Source organism: Pelodiscus sinensis, unplaced genomic scaffold (assembly GCF_049634645.1).
Source record: "Pelodiscus sinensis isolate JC-2024 unplaced genomic scaffold, ASM4963464v1 ctg34, whole genome shotgun sequence".
NCBI lineage: Eukaryota > Metazoa > Chordata > Testudines > Trionychidae > Pelodiscus > Pelodiscus sinensis.
The window spans coordinates 932,639-950,053 of record NW_027465849.1 but is presented as its reverse complement, the minus strand read 5'-3'; the positions used below and the strand labels follow the sequence as shown (position 1 = coordinate 950,053).

The 17,415-nt window shown below is 48.1% G+C and overlaps 1 long non-coding RNA gene across 1 annotated transcript; it reads left to right on the top strand.

The window, feature by feature from the left end:
* Positions 1-5,184: 5,184 nt before the first annotated feature.
* LOC142823805 (uncharacterized) lies at positions 5,185-8,299 on the top strand. The gene is made up of 3 exons (XR_012898907.1): positions 5,185-5,239; positions 6,144-6,175; positions 8,066-8,299. It is a non-coding gene; the product is annotated as an uncharacterized LOC142823805 (long non-coding RNA).
* Positions 8,300-17,415: the final 9,116 nt, after the last annotated feature.

Below are 17,415 nucleotides of genomic sequence, written 5' to 3'. Positions count from 1 at the left end.
TTGCATGTCCTGTTCACGCCCTCCTAAACCTGACCTGTGTTTTTAACCTTTCCCGCTCGGGTTCTCCAAACTTTTGATCAGTTGTGTAGCTCTTCTCTGGACTCTCTCCAGTGTCTCCACAGCATGGGAGGCAGGTGATATATCCCAAACTGCTTATGCTGCCCATCCCTAGGAGGGCTGGGCTGACAGTCCAAGCGTCCAGGAAAGATCAGCCTTGAAGGCTGGGGCTGGGAAGAGTTTGGCTGCAGGGGGAGGTTATTGAAGGGCCGTGGTCTCAGGGGAAGGATTGTGGCTTCGGGCAGAAGGGGCAGGGCTTTGGTTTGCCTTTCCCAACTGGGCCTTCTCCTGATGCCTTGTACCGCCTCTTCCCTAACGTGTCACACCCAGAACAAGACCTCGTCCTCCAGGTGAGGCCTCACCCCTGCCGAGCGGAGCTCTTTGCACTGCTACCTCACATGGTGGTGGGCTCAGATCCTGTTTGTGATTCTCCTCTAAGCTCAGGGCCCTTCCAGCAGCCCTGCCCCAGCCAGTGAGGGCCCGTGGCTAGTTGTGCTAGGGCAGCATGTGGGCCACGGCCTGCTCTCATCTCTTGTGTGTTTGTTGCCTAGGTGACGACCCCAGCAGTGATGCACAAGGTAAGTGTCCTGACGTGTTTCTTTATTCTGTGGACTCTGTTTATACCCCAGTCTGAGTGTGATCACTGTCACACAAAAATACAAAACACAATAACACAACAGGGAGACGGGCTGGTCCACTGTGGTCCTCTCTCTCCCTTCAGCTCTTCTGGGCTTTGCCCAGCATTGCAAAGTCTGGAAATGTCTCTGCAGGGCAGGAAAGTGGCTCTTTCAGAGGGGGAATCCCAAACCCTTCTGCTGAGCCAGTTTCATTTGAGCCTCTCTGCTAACCCGGCAGCCAGTGAATTATTTCCTCTCTTTCCACTCCTTCCTTTCCACTCTCCGTATCTGTTGTTGTGCTGGCGGGAGGCACCAGGACAGGGATGAGCAATAATAACCTGTGGCCTTCCAGAGCTAGTTGCTAGCAGGCCGCCACCACTATATTTACCCTGCTGCCTCGGGGAACAGTGATCACCTCTCTCGTTGGCCACCAATCACCATTCATTGCCAGTTGGAGTGTCAGGAATCCGCGCAGACTGGGACACTCCTCCCCACTGTTCCCATTGGTTACGAACAGCAATCCGCAACGAACGAGAGCTGCGATTGGCTAATGCCTTCAGAGGTGCATGTAAATAGAGAGGTGCAGGCCCACCAGGAACTAACCCTGAGAACCGGATCTGGCCTGCAGGCTGGAATTTGCCGATCCCTGCACCAGACACATCGTCCCATATGGCATGTGGGCAACTCCTCTTTCAAGGATTTATTTCAGCCCAGCACCAGCATCCTCCCTCTTAGCAGCCTCTCAAAGGTGCAGGACCATTTGTGGGTGTTTGAAAACCAAGATGAAGCAAAACTGACAATTCTGAACAAAACAGAACCCTTTCTTACATTTCACATTGTTTGTGGGGAGATGTGAATTCTCTGGGGGAAAGGTTTTGCGCTTAGTCAAACTGTGTTTGGATTAAAAATGGGAAACCAGTCTTTGCAAAAAAAAATGCAATGAGCTTTACTCACAAAGAACAGCCAATCACGTGGCCCTGCAGCTAACCATGAGGTGGGCTTCCAGGTTTGTTCAGGAGGCTATTAGGGGTTACTTACTACAGGATTCAGCCAGCTACAGCAATTTTCTGGGGACTGCTTAGAGAGGCCATTCACATCACAATTCCTTTCTTTGGCCAGTTCTATATCTCTCCATGGGAATTACAGTCCCTGCTGTCCTGGTGCTGGCTGTGGTGCTTTATCTGCTGGGAAGGAAAGGTGAGTATGAGCCGTGTTAGCAAATGTACTGACAGACGTGACAGAAACACCCTCTAAGATCCGCTGTCCACAGTGTGCCTGGGATGGGGGGAGAGAGTAATGAAGGGGACAGCCCCTGCCCCAGAGATGGTCACAGTCTGTGCTCAGCCAGGGGCGTGTCTATGTGGAATATGCACACACAGGTCACTAAAGCTGCAGGTCAGGGAGGCATCCCCTGGTCAGGAAGGGCCACTAAGCCTGTGCCCGTGTGTAGGAGCTTTTCTGCATCAGGGCCTAACAACGCTGAACATGGAGCTCTGGGCACAGCTCTGCCCTGCAGCCTTTCCTCACAGCGCCCCAGCCACCAGCTCCTACAGCCTCCAGTCACTGCAATAATCTCAAGATTTGTTCAAAATCCCATGACTTCTGAGCCAGTCACTAGTGTGGGGGTTTGTATCTGCCTGGAGATTTGATTCTTGTGAAGTCTCTTGGGTCACATCTTCAGGCTTTTCTCCACCAAGATCAAGGCTATACATCGACTTCTTTTTTTTAAAATGAAATACAAGATTGTTAGTGAATGCCCTGATTCCAAAACCCAGAGCTTTCCACAAAACATGAAATGACATACGTTTCCATCAAAGTCCTCAGACTTGGCCACTCCTCTTTCATGGGCAGTAAGGCCATGTCTATCTAGACTACACAGAGCATCAGTGCTGCCGCAATCAATCTTTCAGGGCTTGATTAAGAGGGTCTAGTAGACACCTGCTAAATCAAACTCAGAGGGCATTCCGGTTGGTGCTGTACTCCTGCTCCTCACGAGGAGTAAGTGAAGCCAATGGAAGTATTTGCTCCCATCGACCTCCTCCTGTGTGGACAGCATGCAAATGAGATTGAAGATACACAACACTAGCGACATTACATAAATTGCTGGAGTTGACGTATCTTAATTCAACCTTCCCCTATAGCGTACACCAGGCCTTAGTAGGGCTAGTGTGGGAGAGCGTTGGGCTGGGCCATGGGGATGGGGTTCTGCAATGAGGAACTGGAGCCATGTTACTCAGTTTCCATTTCTCTCTTTCTCTCTGTCTGCGAGGAAATTTGTCCCCGTCTCTGATCACTCTGCCTCACACTTCCAGTTGTGTCGCTACGAAAGGCTCACAGGTAGGAGGAGACGGTTCCCTCTCCCCTCTCCCTTCCTCTCTGCCTCACTGAAGGGCTGGCAGCTGAGTAGTTCAGCTCTCCTGCTGCAGGGGGAGGGTGGGTTCACTCTGGGTATGTCTACACTACCCTCCTAGTTGGAAGTAGGAGGGTAATGTAGGCATACCGCACTTGCAAATGAAGCCCGGGATTTGAATTTCCCGGGCTTCATTTGCATAAGCGGGGAGCCGCCATTTTTAAAACCCCGCTGGTTCGAACCCCATGCAGCGCGGCTACATGGGGCACAAACTAGGTAGTTCGAACTAGGCTTCCTAGTTCGAACTACCGTTACTCCTCATTTCATTTCAGTTTGTTCTGGTGGAGTTTTGGAAAAGCCCAGGGCAAGATGAACTCCTTGGTCAGGGTGGAATCTGGGGGGTTACAGGGAGATGCTTTAAGGGAGAGGTTTGCCAGAGTGGTGTGTTCCCATCAGCAGCAAGGGGAGACAGTGGGGTGAGCATGTTTGAAAAACGCCCCAGCTGTGTCTGAGAAGGATAGTGCCCCTGTTCTACACTCAGGGGCTGTCAAAGCAGATCAGCCACAAACAGCCTGATGGGGAGAGCTGGGCAGCAGAGACTCAGTGGGGATTCAGAAGGGAACCAGCTCACTGGGGCCTCCGGTCTCCTCCCTTCTTCACGCTGGGGATCTGCTAAGCACGGCTGGCTTGCTGACTGCCCACCATCCTGTCAGGAGACTCAGAGGGATCCATCCCCCACCCTCCACACACACAGACCCTGCAGTGACCCCAAAGACTGTCTAAGGGTTGCTCTACATTCAGCTCCTTCCACTCAGGGGTACGCCAAATCCTGCTCCTTCCCCGCTCTGCCCCTTCTGCAGCCCACTGGGCCAGCTTCAGCCTTTCTGAGGACCATGCGGCCCATACACTTGCTCTAAAGACTGCTTGGCTCGTGCTGGCCTCCAGGCCCTGAGCTTGGAGCTGGTTCATTGGCTGAATGTTGCCCCAAGAGGGCATGGCCCTGGTCCAGCTGGATGGGATGGGGGAGAAGCAGCCCAAGGGCTGTGGCATAGAGCACCAGGCGGGAGAGCAGGGGGTCCATGGGGTGACCAGCTGGGCCAGAGGGTATGTCTACACTAGCCCCCTAGTTCGAACTATAGAGGCTAATGTAGGCGCCGCCATTTTTAAATCCCCCTAGTCTGAACTAACTGCTTGCGGCTATAAGTGGCAGTCAAATGTTAACTCAAACTAAGGCCTTAGTTAGTTAACTCGAATTAAGGACTTAGTTCGAGTTAACGTTTGACTGCCGCATGTAGGCACGGGCAGTTAGTTCGGACTAAGGGGATTTAAAAATGGCGCCCAGACGGGAAGATGCAAATAAAGCTTGGGATATTTAAATCCCGGGCTTCATTTGCAGCTTCGAATGCCTACATTAGCCTCCATAGTTCGAACTAGGGGATAGTGTAGACATACCCAGAGAGGGACAGCGGTGTGGGGAGACTAGAAACCACTTCTAGGCTCTGCCAGTGTCCAGCCCAGCTTGGAATCCCAGTACAGCGACTCTGCCAATAAAACTGGTGAGGGAAGGGGGGACATGACACACAAACCCTCAGTACTGGGAGTCCAAACCCCAACTTCCAGCAGGGTCAGGTCCCTGCCTGCTGTTTGCACCCCACATGGAATGTTCCTTAGCTGCCTCTCCCCAAACATTCCCCCCCTCCCTGCTCCTGCCACATGACCAATCTCTGCTCCCCAACACCCTCCATCCTGCCCCCCTGGAACATTGGCAGCTGGTTAGCAGACTGGGCCAGAAGTGGGTCAGAGCTGAGCCCAAAAGATGAGCATTCACTGTTCCTACATTGTGTGCAGACCTGGCCTAAATCCCAGCTTCATCTGAATGACACGCATTTCAAATTAACAATTTTGTTTTAAAATGTTCTCAAAGTTGTAAGTTTTTTTGTGACTAAAAGGTTCGAAGTGAAACAAAACAAAGACGTTCATTCAAAAGAAAAGAGAGTTTGCGGAGACTTTCAGTGACAATGTTATTAGACAAGAAAGTTTTGCAGAGAACTAGCCACAGGAAGAAACCTCCTCACAGCTGGATCTGTGCAAATTGACAGTGTTAATAAGGTGCTACACAGACTACACGGCATCACTGACACCTCTGTCCTTACTTCTCCCCACAGGGAACGTGTCCAGAGTGACATCAGCAGCGCCCCTCAAGAGCATACTGAGTGTAAGAGCTTTTGGGGACTTTTAGAGCTACTGGGATCATCTGTACATGGAAAGAAAAGTGGTTGCTGGGGGTAAATGTGGTAATCGTTGGGGGAAGGACAGCAAACTGCCTGTGATCAAAGTGAATGAGGATAATGAGTTCTCAGGCTTCCAGGGCTCGGGAATCTTAGTCCCAGAGATTCCTTTGTCCCCTCCTTTGCCTGTGATCCCCAGCCCTGCATTGCCAGGACTTAGGGGACTGAGCCCAAGTGTTGCCCCTTCCCTTACTTCATGGAAAGGTACATCCCAAGGAAAGCTCCAACAGAAAATTGTCCCAACCCCTAGTGCCTCATGGGAGCTGTAGTTCAGGTGCCTCATGCTCCTGGTCTCCTCTTTAAGCCGGGCTCTCTGGCTCTCCCATGATGCATCACTGTCTCCCCTCTTGGTGATGGGACGTAGCATGTCATGGGGGGGGGCAGTTGCAGTTCATGATGGGAGATGAAGTCTAGATACCAAACCCAGGCTACAGAGAAGAATATCAGCACAATGCATTTGAACTGCATGTCCCATGGGGCACCAAACTGATACATGACTCAGAATATGTCTGGTGTCCGCAAAATATTTCAGTTTGGTGGTGTGTGGTCTTTTAACAGACTGCTGAAATTTTCTGCCAAAAGCTGATTGTTTCTGACAAAGTAACTTTGTCAGAAACCCAGACAGACAGTCCCACTGACCATCTTCACCGGTCATATGAAATCCTCCCCTAGTGACCCTGATCAACTTCAGGCCCATGCTGCGCAGGAAGGCCCTGCCCTGTCTGGAGGAGAGGCAGGAGCCATGGGGTTATAATTCGTGTTCAAGGAAGTGCCTTCCCTTAAGGACACTTTCACCCAAGTGATGATGTGTCGCTGTCATTCTCTCCCCAGATGCCTCAGTGAATCACTCAGGAAGCGTCAGGGTGAGTCACACTTTTACTAAGACAAAGTGAGGTGAGAGCAGAGAGCGATTGGTTTGCCTCTTCCCGCTTGGCAGGGCCCCGCGGGCTTGGAACGTGGATTCACTCAGGGCTCCCAGGTTCAGAATGTATCTGTTACTCTGGTCTCCCTGCTCCTACCCCGAAACTCCACCCTGAAGCAGGTAGCTGCCTCCCACATCCGCTGTTAGCTTGGCCAGTCAGGCCCTGCCCCATGGGCACACAGACACACATCCTTCCCAAACTCCACACCAGTGTGGTAGATTTTTCAGGCCATGGGGGATCCTCCCCTATCTGGCTACAGAGATTCCCTGAGCAGCATCTGCTGTCAAGCAAACAGCCAAAGCAGAGATGTGCCCATTAAAATGACTGGGAACTGGATTGACCTGTCAGGTTTGAAGCCTCTCTAATGTTAACCACAGGGATAATCGGCTCTTGTGAGATGGATCCTACCACAGTTGTGAAGCCCCAGCACCACTCGCTGGTAACCTTCCCCACCACCGGCATCCCAAAGGGGAAGCTTCCCTCTCACCAGTGTGGCAGGATTTCCCCCTTGTGGGTTTCCCTACAATGTAGGTGTCCGTGGGGTGTGCACAGGCTCACACTGCTAGCAGTGACTGTGCGGTGGTGCACACACTCCAGGTACCATGTTAGTGGCAGGGAAAGCTTCTAACACCGAGTGTCCTTCCCCCCAATTACTTCCTTACAATAACTATTTACCAATACTCTAGCTGAGGCTGGCAATGAACCATAGCCCTGGATTTTATTCCTCCTCTTCTAAAGCTTCACCGGAGGAGTTTGGATCATGGAAATTCTGTCCTATTAGTAGTAGCAGTATGTAATATGCACCATTTGATTGAGCATTTAAAGCAGTGTCCCCAAGGGAGGGGCTGTGCGCCACTGCCATGCAGGAGTAGCTGTGCTCCTCATAGTGACGGTGTGAGTTAGCATCCTGGCACTGCTCTTATTTCCACACACCCCTCCACAAATCCATTGAGAGGGGATGAAATGTGGTTACCATGTCTCCTCACTGTGCACAGCTTGGCCTGAAAGCTTTGGGCATGTAAACTTCCTTGCAGGAGGAATAAGGGATCTGTCGAAAAAGGCTTTCTTTCTTGACATATCCCCCTCTAGACTGCCCTTTTTGCCGACAAAGTGCTGAGTTGGCAAAACGTGGCACCATTTTTATGCAAATTAGGCACGGGATATTTAAATCCCTGCCTCATTTGCTATGTCGACCTGCCTAATCTACATCCCTCTGCCAACAGAGGGATGCAGTCTAGACATATCCCTAGTGTGCCAGACATTATGGGGCACCAAAAACCCATTCCATGGAAGCAGTAGGGGAACAGCTGGCAGGCAAATGCTTCCCTGTGTTACACTTCACACAGCCAATGGAGGGAGGGAGACAAGAACTCTATTCCTAGGGGGTGGACATTTTGTATTGTGTCGCTAACAGATGTGTTGTGTAGTCAAAGCTTAAGACTGAGAGGTGAAAGTGATGACAGACAGATGCCCCCCCTCCCCCTCCCCGTTCATTTACATGAGTCCTACAAAGTCCTGTGCCCCTGAGGACAACAAGAAGCACTTTCTTTGATCCTAGCTACAAGCCTCATTCCAGCCAGTGCTCTGCCCCAAAGCTCTGTCTAACTGGGGAGAAAAAAAAGGGCCAGACCAAGTCTGGGGAGTCAGCTGCCTGCCTCTAAGGGACTGATGTAAGAAGAGAGGCCAATGGTGATTCCCAGCCTAGATACTCATTACAACTGCTCCTCATGCACATAAAGCAGGGCTGCCAGAGGGGCATTTTCTGGCTTCATGTCTATAGTGTCAGGCAGACTAGGCAGACAAGTAACATTTCTGTGTTTTATCGTAAAGTATCCCCGACGCTGAGAGGAGACAAAACACACACAAACGTCGTTCTGCAGCGGAGAGGATGTTATGAATGCTCCAGTGGCTGAAATACAGCACTCATCACAGCTCAGCCATGTGAAAGAACGTCCCAAAATCAGAAGCAATCATAGGGGCCATACAGCAAGGAAGAGGGAAACCTTTTCTGGACCATAGCAGGGCAATGCACAGAGCCCATAATGCTGTAGGACACTGGAATATTCTTAAGGGAAATAGTTTTTGTTTTCCTTTTGGGCAAAAAAAAGTTTTTCCTAAATAAAATTGAGAGCAATAAAATCCCCAAATTCAGTATTCCTACCCCTTGATTCTTTATATCAACAACTCAGCTCCCATGTCCTATCAGCTGTTTATTGAGCCCATTACTAACCCAAAGTACACAAAATCATGAGGCCGCCCAATCTCAAATTCCACATTTACCGGAACCTTTCGTGAGTTTTTTTTTCTTTTAATTTTAATATAAGCAAACAATGCAGGGGCAAGATTAGAAAGGCAAAGGCCCAAAATGAATTCAAACTAGCTAGACACATAAAGTATCAAGAACATATTCTCTAAATATGTTAGAAGCAAAAGGAAGCCCAAGGCCAGGGTAGGCCCATTGCTGAGTGAAGAGGGAGAAACAATAACAGGAAATTTGGAAATGGCAGAGGTGCTTAATGACTTCTTTGTTTTGGTCTTCATAAAGAAATCTGATGATGAAGGAATGCCTAACATAGTGAATGTTAGTGGAAATGGGGTAGGTTTAGAAGATAAAATAAAGAAAGAACAAGTTAAAATTACTTAGAAAATGTAGATGTCTGCAAGTCACCAGGACCTGATGAAATGCATTCTAGAATATTCAAGGAGCTGATAGAGGAGCTATCTGAACCTGCAGCTATAATTTTTGAAAAATCATGGAAGACAGGAGAGATTCCAGAAGACTGGAAAGGGGCAAATCTAGTGCCCATCTATAAAAATGGAAATAAGAACAACCCAGGAAACTACAGACCAGTCAGTTTTTTAACTTGTGGTAAGGAAAGAGAATGGAGCAAATAATTAAGGAAATCATCTGCAAACATTTGGAAGAAAATAAGGTGATAAATAACAGCCAGCATGGATTTGTAAAGAACAAAATAATGCCAAACCAATTTGATAGCTTTCTTTGATAGGATAACAAGTCTTGTGGATAAGGGAGAAGCAGTGGACGTGTTATACCTAGACTCTAGTAAGGCATTGATACAGTCTTGCATGATCATCTTATCAATAAACTAGGCAAATACAACTTAGATGGAGCTACTGTAAGGTGAATGTATAACAGTTCTCAGAGAGTAGTTATTAAAGCTTCACAATCATGCTGGAAGGGCATAACAAGTGGGGTTCCGTAGGGGTCTGTTTTGGGACCGGTTCTGTTCAATATCTTCATCAACGATGTAGATGATGGCATAGAGAGTATGCTTATTAAATTTTCAAATGTTACCAATTTGGGAAGTGTTGCAAAAGCTTTGAAGGACAGGGTCTTAATTCAAAATGATCTGGACAAACTGGAGAAATGGTCTGAGGTAAACAGGATGAAGTTTAATAAAGACAAATGCAAAGTACTCCACTTAGGAAAGAACAATCAGTTTCACACATACAGAATGGGCAGTGATTTTCTAGGGAGGAGTACTGCAGAAAGAGATGTAGGGGTCATAGTGGACCACAAGCTAAATACGAGTCGACAGTGTGACTGACACTGTGGCAAAAAAAGCAAACATGATTCTGTGGTTCAAAAACTCCTGCATTAATAGGAGTGTTGTGAGCAAGACATGAGAAGTCATTCTTTTGCAACACTCTGCGCTCATTAGGCCTCAGTTGGAGTATTGTGTCCAGTTCTGGGCACCACATTTCAAGAAAGGTATGGAGAAATTTGAGAGGGTCCAGAGAAGAGCAACAAAAATTATTAAAGATCTAGAAAATATGAGCTATGAGGAAGACTGAGAGAACTGAGCTTGTTCAGTTTAGAAAAAAATGGAAAGGGGATATGTTAGCAGTTTTCAGGTATCTAAGGCTATGTCTAGACTATGGGAGTTTTCCGGGATACCTCCAGTATCCTGGAAAACCCTCACTGGGTCCAGGGAACATGTTTGCTCCTCCGCTTTTTTTTTGTGGAAGAGCAAATACGCTCTTTCGGGGAGCCCTGTATTCCTCATTATATAAGGGTACATCTACACTACAGCGCTAATTCGAACTTAGTTCGAATTAGTTAATTTGAACTAAGCTAATTCGAACTAACGCGTCTAGAACTAAAAACTAGTTCGAATTAGCGTTTTGCTAATTCGAACTAGCATGTCCACATTAAGTGGACCCTGAACCAAGGTTAAGGATGGCCGGAAGCAGTGCAGGCAGGGCATCAGAGGAGGACTTAGAGCGTGGAGATGCTGTCTCGGGCTAGTCGAGGGCTGCGCTTAAAGGGTCCCGACCCCCACCCCGGACAGACAGTTCTCAGGGGTGCCCCACTTGCAAAGCAGTCCTGGCTTGGAGTGCCCTGAGTACCCACACTGGGCACATCACACCACTCAGCCATCAGCCCGGCTGCACTTGCCACAGGCTGCCATCTGGGGAGAGGGGGCAATTGGGGGGCTGCAGGAGAGCATCCACCCCCAGAAGCCCGCAGAGCCAGCCCAGTCCTCCCTATCGGGGGCTCGTACCCCATTCCTCCCTCACCTCCTTCCACTTACCCTTCCCTAGCCCCTCTTCTTGATGTACAAAATAAAGGACATTTGTGTTCAAAAATGGAATCTGTCTTTATTGAACAAAACTGGGGGAGATTGGGAAAAGGAGGTGGGAGAGGGGAAGAGAGAGGGTGGTAGAGGGGAGGGCAACTACAATGATCAGGGTTGGGAACAGGTCCCATATGAAGAGAGGCTAAAGAGACTGGGACTTTTCAGCTTAGAAAAGAGGAGACGGAGGAGGGACAGGATAGAGGTCTCTAAAAGCAGGAGTTGGGTGGAGAGGGTGCATACAGAAAAGTTCTTCGTTAGTTCCCATAAAGAAGGACTAGAGGACACCAAAGGAAAGGAATGGGTAGCAGGCTTCAAACTAGTAACAGAAAGTTGTTCTTCACAAAGTTCTACCTAACGGCGCGCTAGTGTAGCGCCTATGAAAGTTAGTTCGAACTAACGTCCGTTAGTTCGAATTAACTTTGTAGTGTAGACATACCCTAAGGAATAAGGGCTTCTCCGAAAGAGGAGGCTTCTCTGCCATTTGACCCTAACAGGGCCAAATGGCGAAAAAGCCTCTTCCAGAAAAGCAATCGGAAAAAGCTACGCAAAGTGCGAAGCACATTTTGCATAACTTTTTCCAGTAAAAGACTGTAGTTTAGCCCTAGCCTAAAAGGGTGTTACAAGGAAGAGGGAGAACAATTGTTCTCCTTGGCCTCTGAGGATAGAACAAGAAGCAATGGGTTTAAATTGCAGCAAGGGAGGTTTAGGTTGGACATTAGGACAAAGTTCCTAACTGTCAGGCTGGTCAAACACTGGAATAAATTGCCCAGGGAGGTTGTGGAATCTCCATTCCTGGAGATATTTAAGAGCAAGTTAGATAGACATCTATCAGGGATGTTCTAGATCAGTGGTTCCCAAACTTTTCGGCATCATGCCCCCTTTTTGATTTTTGAAAAACCCTCATGCCTCCCCCCTACCCCCGAAAAAGCAAAACTTGTTGAGCAAAAAAAAAAAAAGGAACTGACCGGGGCAGCAAAACTTGATGGGAGGAGGGAAGAGGGGGGCTGGGTTGTCTCATGCCCCCCCTGGAATTTCTTCATACACCCCAGTTTGGAACCCCATGGTCTAGATGGCTCTTGGTACTGGTGTGCAGGCAGGGGATTGGATTCAACTTCTCAAAGTCCATTCCAGTTCTAGTATTCTATGGTTCTATGAATTTACACTTTTTGTTTGCCTGTTCATTGCTACACAGAGTCATTGGATCTCTCTGTCAATCTCCTCCTAGTCCCGGCCAAAGTAGCCAACCATAAGACCAGGTTAGCTTGGGGAGACTCCTGCAACTGTGAGGTCTATTTCTGATCCTCTGTTCAAGCACCCAGGCAGCGTTCCTCTGGGCAGTGTCCAATGGGTCTCTTGAGACCTGGGCACTGCCCAGTGTTCTTTGCTCAGTGCCCCCTTCAGCTTCACTTGTGCCCGTCCGTGTTACAGTCTTGGCTGTCCCAAATAATGAGGTGGTTTTCTGGGTCTCATGGATCGTCCCCAACAGCTGGGGGAGTGTCTTTTAGCTGAGGGTGGGGTTACGCTTCCCCACTTCCCAGACCCTGGAACAGACCTTAGTAGAGCACCAGTCAGTTTGGCGAGCTCCCCACAAAGCATCTGTACCAGCAAGGGGTAATGTGTAGGAGAGGTACAAGGGGGCACATGCACCCAAAATGCTGTGGGCAGGAGGCACAAGGGGACAAACAGCAGCCATCAATGGGACTAGTGGGGGGTCTTGGTGCCTGCAGCAGGGTTTCATTGGCAGTGAAACACAAGGATGGGCAACACAGTTCGAGATCACTCTGCTCCTCCAGCTGTGTCACTCTGGGGAGGGGCGGGAATATCCCCGCACTCACAGGCAGGATGCAGAGCGAAACGGCTAGAGGAGCAGAGCAAGCTGGGGTCATGTTCCTCTGTTTCCACAGAGCAGGGCAGCCAGCCCCTCGCAGCCGGCACTGGGCCTCAACCCTGCCTCAGTTTGGGAAAGAAGTGATGCAAGGACAGAGCAAAGAAGGGGAAGAAATGGAGAGAGAGCGGAGCAAGGGCAGTGAAGGGTGTGGCCTGGGACAAAAGCAGGTTGTCCCAGCCGTTTCCTGGGATTGATGGGGGGAGGGGTCATGTGGCTGATGGTTCCACAGGTCCCTCTCATCAAACACTCCTGCCAATACCAAACAGTATGTCTGCAAAGGCTGCACACTGCTCCCAGGGCTAGGAGAAGATGGTGTCAGACTGTGTATAACATCACCACCTAGTGACTCTTGAGAGAGCGACACTAATGATACGTGTGCCACCAGAACTTGAGGGAAAATGGCCTTTGTGTCCCATGAGACATTTGGACCTTTCACATTTTGTTTTCAACCTAAATCAGGACAAAAAGCAAAATATCAAGTTTGCACAAAACAGAAGTGCAGTCATGTTTAGACACCAAAACACAGAAGAACCTCGTCAACAGATTTTGTCTTTAAGGAAACAGCATTTTCTGACTGAAAACTTTCCCACTCGGTTTGCTGTCCAGCTCTGCACAGATCTCTGCACATACGGCTCTGGGTCCCTGACTCAGGAAAGCTCTCAACCACGTAGAAATTGAAAACAAAACTATTTCATTCAAACTTGTTATGGAAAATGTCAATGTTTTCCTGAAAAAAAATTATGAAATTCCATAAAAAATGTCGTTTGCCCTCATTTCAACTAGACATATTCATTTGTTTGGGGTCTTCAGAAAAAGATAAAACTCAGACACACAAGTAGCTTTGCCTGTTCAGTTTCACAACTAATCGGCCCTTTTCCTTCCATTTGTAGATTTTTGAAAAAAAAAATGAAGCAAAATTGTCATTTCAAAACCAAAGAAAACCCTTTCTTTCATTTCAAAATCACTTTAGTGCAGAGATGAGGGGGGAAAAAATTGTTCTCAGTGAAACTGTTTGGAGTTTTTAAAAAAGATTTTTGCATAGAATCATAGAGCTGGAAGAGACCTGAGAAGGGCGTCAAGTCCAGTCCCCTGCTCTAGGCAGGACCAATCCCAACTAAATCAACCCGGCCAGGGCTTTGTCAAGCTGAGACTTAAACACCTCTAGGGATGGAGACTCCACTACTTCCCTAGGGAACCCATTCCAGTGCTTCACCACCCTCCTAGGGAAATAGTTTTTCCTAATATCCAACCTGGACCTCTCCCACCACAACTTGAGACCATTGCTCCTGGTTCTGCCATCTGTCACTACTGAGAACAGCCTCTCTCCAGCCTCTTTGGAACCTCCCTTCAGGAAGTTGAAGGCTGCTATCAAATCCACCCTCACTCTTCGCTCCTGCAGACTAAACAGACCCAACTCCCTCAGCCTCTCCTCATAAGTCATAGGCTCCAGCCCCCTAATCATTTTGGTTGCCCTCCACTGGACCCTCTCCAATGCGTCCACATCCTTTTTGTAGTGGGGGGCCCAGAACTGGACACAATACTCCAGATGTGGCCTCACCAGAGCCGAATAAAGGGGAATAATGACAATGAGCATTATTCATATAGAACAGCCAATCACATCACCCTATGGATAACCAGATAACCATGAGGTGAACTTTCAGGTACGTTCATGAGGCTGTTAGGGCTCACTTATCACAGGACTCAGCCAGCTTCAGCCAGGAGGCACTTGCCCGTGGCTGCATGGAGGGGCCATTCACAGCGAGGTTCTTTACTAGGGCTGGATCTAAAGCTCCTGTTGGGAATTACAGTCCCTGCCATGCTGGTGCTGGCTGTGGTGCTTTATCTGCTGGGGAAGAAAGGTGGGTATGAGAGTGAGGCTGAGCCATGTTAGCAAATGTACAGACAGACGTGGCTGAGACACCCCTGAGATCCCCTGTCCCCAGTGTGCCTGGGATGGCAGAGAGAGATGATCAAACACACAGTGAAATGATCATTCATTGCTGGAGGCTGGAAAGGGGCAAAGAGAAAAGAGACGAAGGAAGGGATCGTCTTTGTGATTAGTTATTTGTGTGGCAGTAGCGCTCTGGAGCCCCAGGTAGGGATCAGAGCCCCACTCTTCTAGGCACTGTACGTTCTGTATTAGATATGTTACTGTAGAGCCCTGTAGCCCCAATCAGGGATCAGGACTCCCCTGCGTCCAGTGCTGTACAGACCAGTAATGAAGGGGCCTGACACATAGATAGTCACAATCTAGGACTCAGCCAGGGGCGTGTCTCTGGATAGAATATCCACACACAGGTCACAAAGGCTGCAGGTCAGGGAGGCATCCCCTATCCAGGAAGGGCCCTTGTGCCCGTGTGTAGGAGCTTTCCTGCATCAGGCCCTAACAACTCTGAACACAGAGCTCTGGGCACCGCTCTGCCCTAAGGCCTTTCCTCACAGCGCCCCATCCCCAGCTCCCACAACCTCCAGCCACCCCGACCAGCTCGAGACTGGCTCAGAACTCATGGGACTGCCAACTAGTCACCAGTGTGGGGGTTTGTAACTGCTAGAGATTTGATCCTTGTGAGGTCTCTTGGGTCACATCTTCAGGCGTTTCTCCCCAAAGACCAGGGTCATACATTTACTTCTTTATTTTAAATTAAAACCAAGATTCTCAGTGAATCCCCTGATTCTGAAACCTGGGGCTTTATGCAGAATATGAAATGTCTAAAGTTTACCAACCAAGTCCTTAGACTTGACTGCAATTGATCTTCCTGGATTCAATTTAGTGGGTCTAGTATAGACCTGATGAATCGAATTCAAAGGGCTCCCCTGTCAGCACTGGTAGACCTGCTCGGAGTGAAACTGATGGGAGTGTTTGCTCCCGTCATCTTCCTGCTGTGTAGGACAGTGTACAAAAGCCATTTAAGATAAGATTCGCAACTCCATCCCCATTAATTACATTGCTGGAGGCAACATCACTTAGAAGTCATATGTGGGTCCTGCAGCTTAGCAAGCCTGGAAAATTATTCTAAATAAAACTAGGAGCAATAAAATCCTCAAACTCTGTATGGGTATGTCTACACTACCACCATAGTTCGAACTAGGGTGGTTAATGTAAGCATTCGAAGTTGCAAATGAAGCCCGGGATTTAAATTTCCCGGGCTTCATTTGCATCTTGCCGGGCGCCGCCATTTTTAAATCCCCGGTAGTTCGGACTCTGTGCCCATAGCTAGACGCAGCACGGAGTAGGTAGTTCGAATTAGGCTTTCTAATCCGAACTACCATTACTCCTCGTGGAACTATCTATGGGTTTGTCTAGACTACAGGGTTTTGTCGACAAAAGTCCACTTTTGTCGACAAAACTAAACCTGCAACTACACTACCGCTGAGTTCTGTTGACATAACGTTGACAGAACTCAGCAGTTTTGTCGACGCTGGTAAACCTCATTTTACGAGGAATAACTCCTTTTGTCGACAGAGTTCTGTCGACAGAAGGCATTATTGCATCTAAACTGTCCTTTACGTCCACACTGTTATGTCGACAAAGCAGCTTGCTTTATCGACAGAACTGAATGTAGTCTAGACGCTCTTTGTCGACAGAAGCTTTGTTGACAGTATCTGTCGACAAAACTTCTGTTGACAAAACCCTGTAGTCTAGACGTACCCTATATGTCAGGCTGCAGGCACGGAGCCCGAACTACCAGGAATTTAAAAATGGCGGCGCCCGGCAAGATGCAAATGAAGCCCCGGAAATTTAAATCCCAGGCTTCATTTGCATCTTTGAATGCCTACATTAACCACCCTAGTTCGAACTAGGGTGGTAGTGTAGACATACCCTATTTCTACCCCCTGACTCTTTATCTTGACAACTCAACTCCCAAGTCTTCTCAACTCTGTGTAGTGATCCCATTTCTAATTCAAAGTGTATGGAATCATGAGATAGACCCCTCCCAAATTCCAAGCTTACCTCAAGAATTCATGATTTAAAAAAATATATATACATCTTGTTTGCTTTTATTTGATTCCGGTGTTTGACCTTTTGGGGACAGGTTTCCCAGCTGTTCTTCTCAACCAGGAGAGCTAGAAACAAACCCCAAGAATCTTACATAATCCCAGCACCTCTCTAGTTGGGCTTTAAGAAAAACAGTAACTATTGCTGTGAAATCATGAGAACTGACACCAATATCATGATCACCTTTGAAATTCGGTGAAGCACTGGAATGGGTTACCTAGGGAAGTAGTGGAGTCTCTATCCCTAGAGGTTTTTAAGTCTTGGCTTGACAAAGCCCTGGCTGGGTTGATTTAGTTGGGATTGGACCTGCTTAGAACAGGGGGCTGGACTTGATAACCTTCTGAGGTCTCTTTCAGCTCTATGGTTCTATGATTCTGCTTAGAAATATGAATGTCAAGCAAAAGCATTAGTCACAAGCTAGGGGTTTGTGAAACTGTTTAGGAGCCTCATTGTTTGTTTTAAACCTGCTACCTATTAATTTTATTTGTGACCCCTAGTTCTTATGTTATAGGAATAACTAAATAAGTTATCATTATTCAGTTTCTTCATACTCCTCTTGATTTTATACCATGGATTGATAGAGGCAATAAGATATTCTCTGTCTTATTCTCTATCCCTTTTTAAATGATTCCTAACACTCTGTTTGCTTTTTTGACTGTTGCTGCATTGAGTGGATGATGCCAAGATCTCTCTG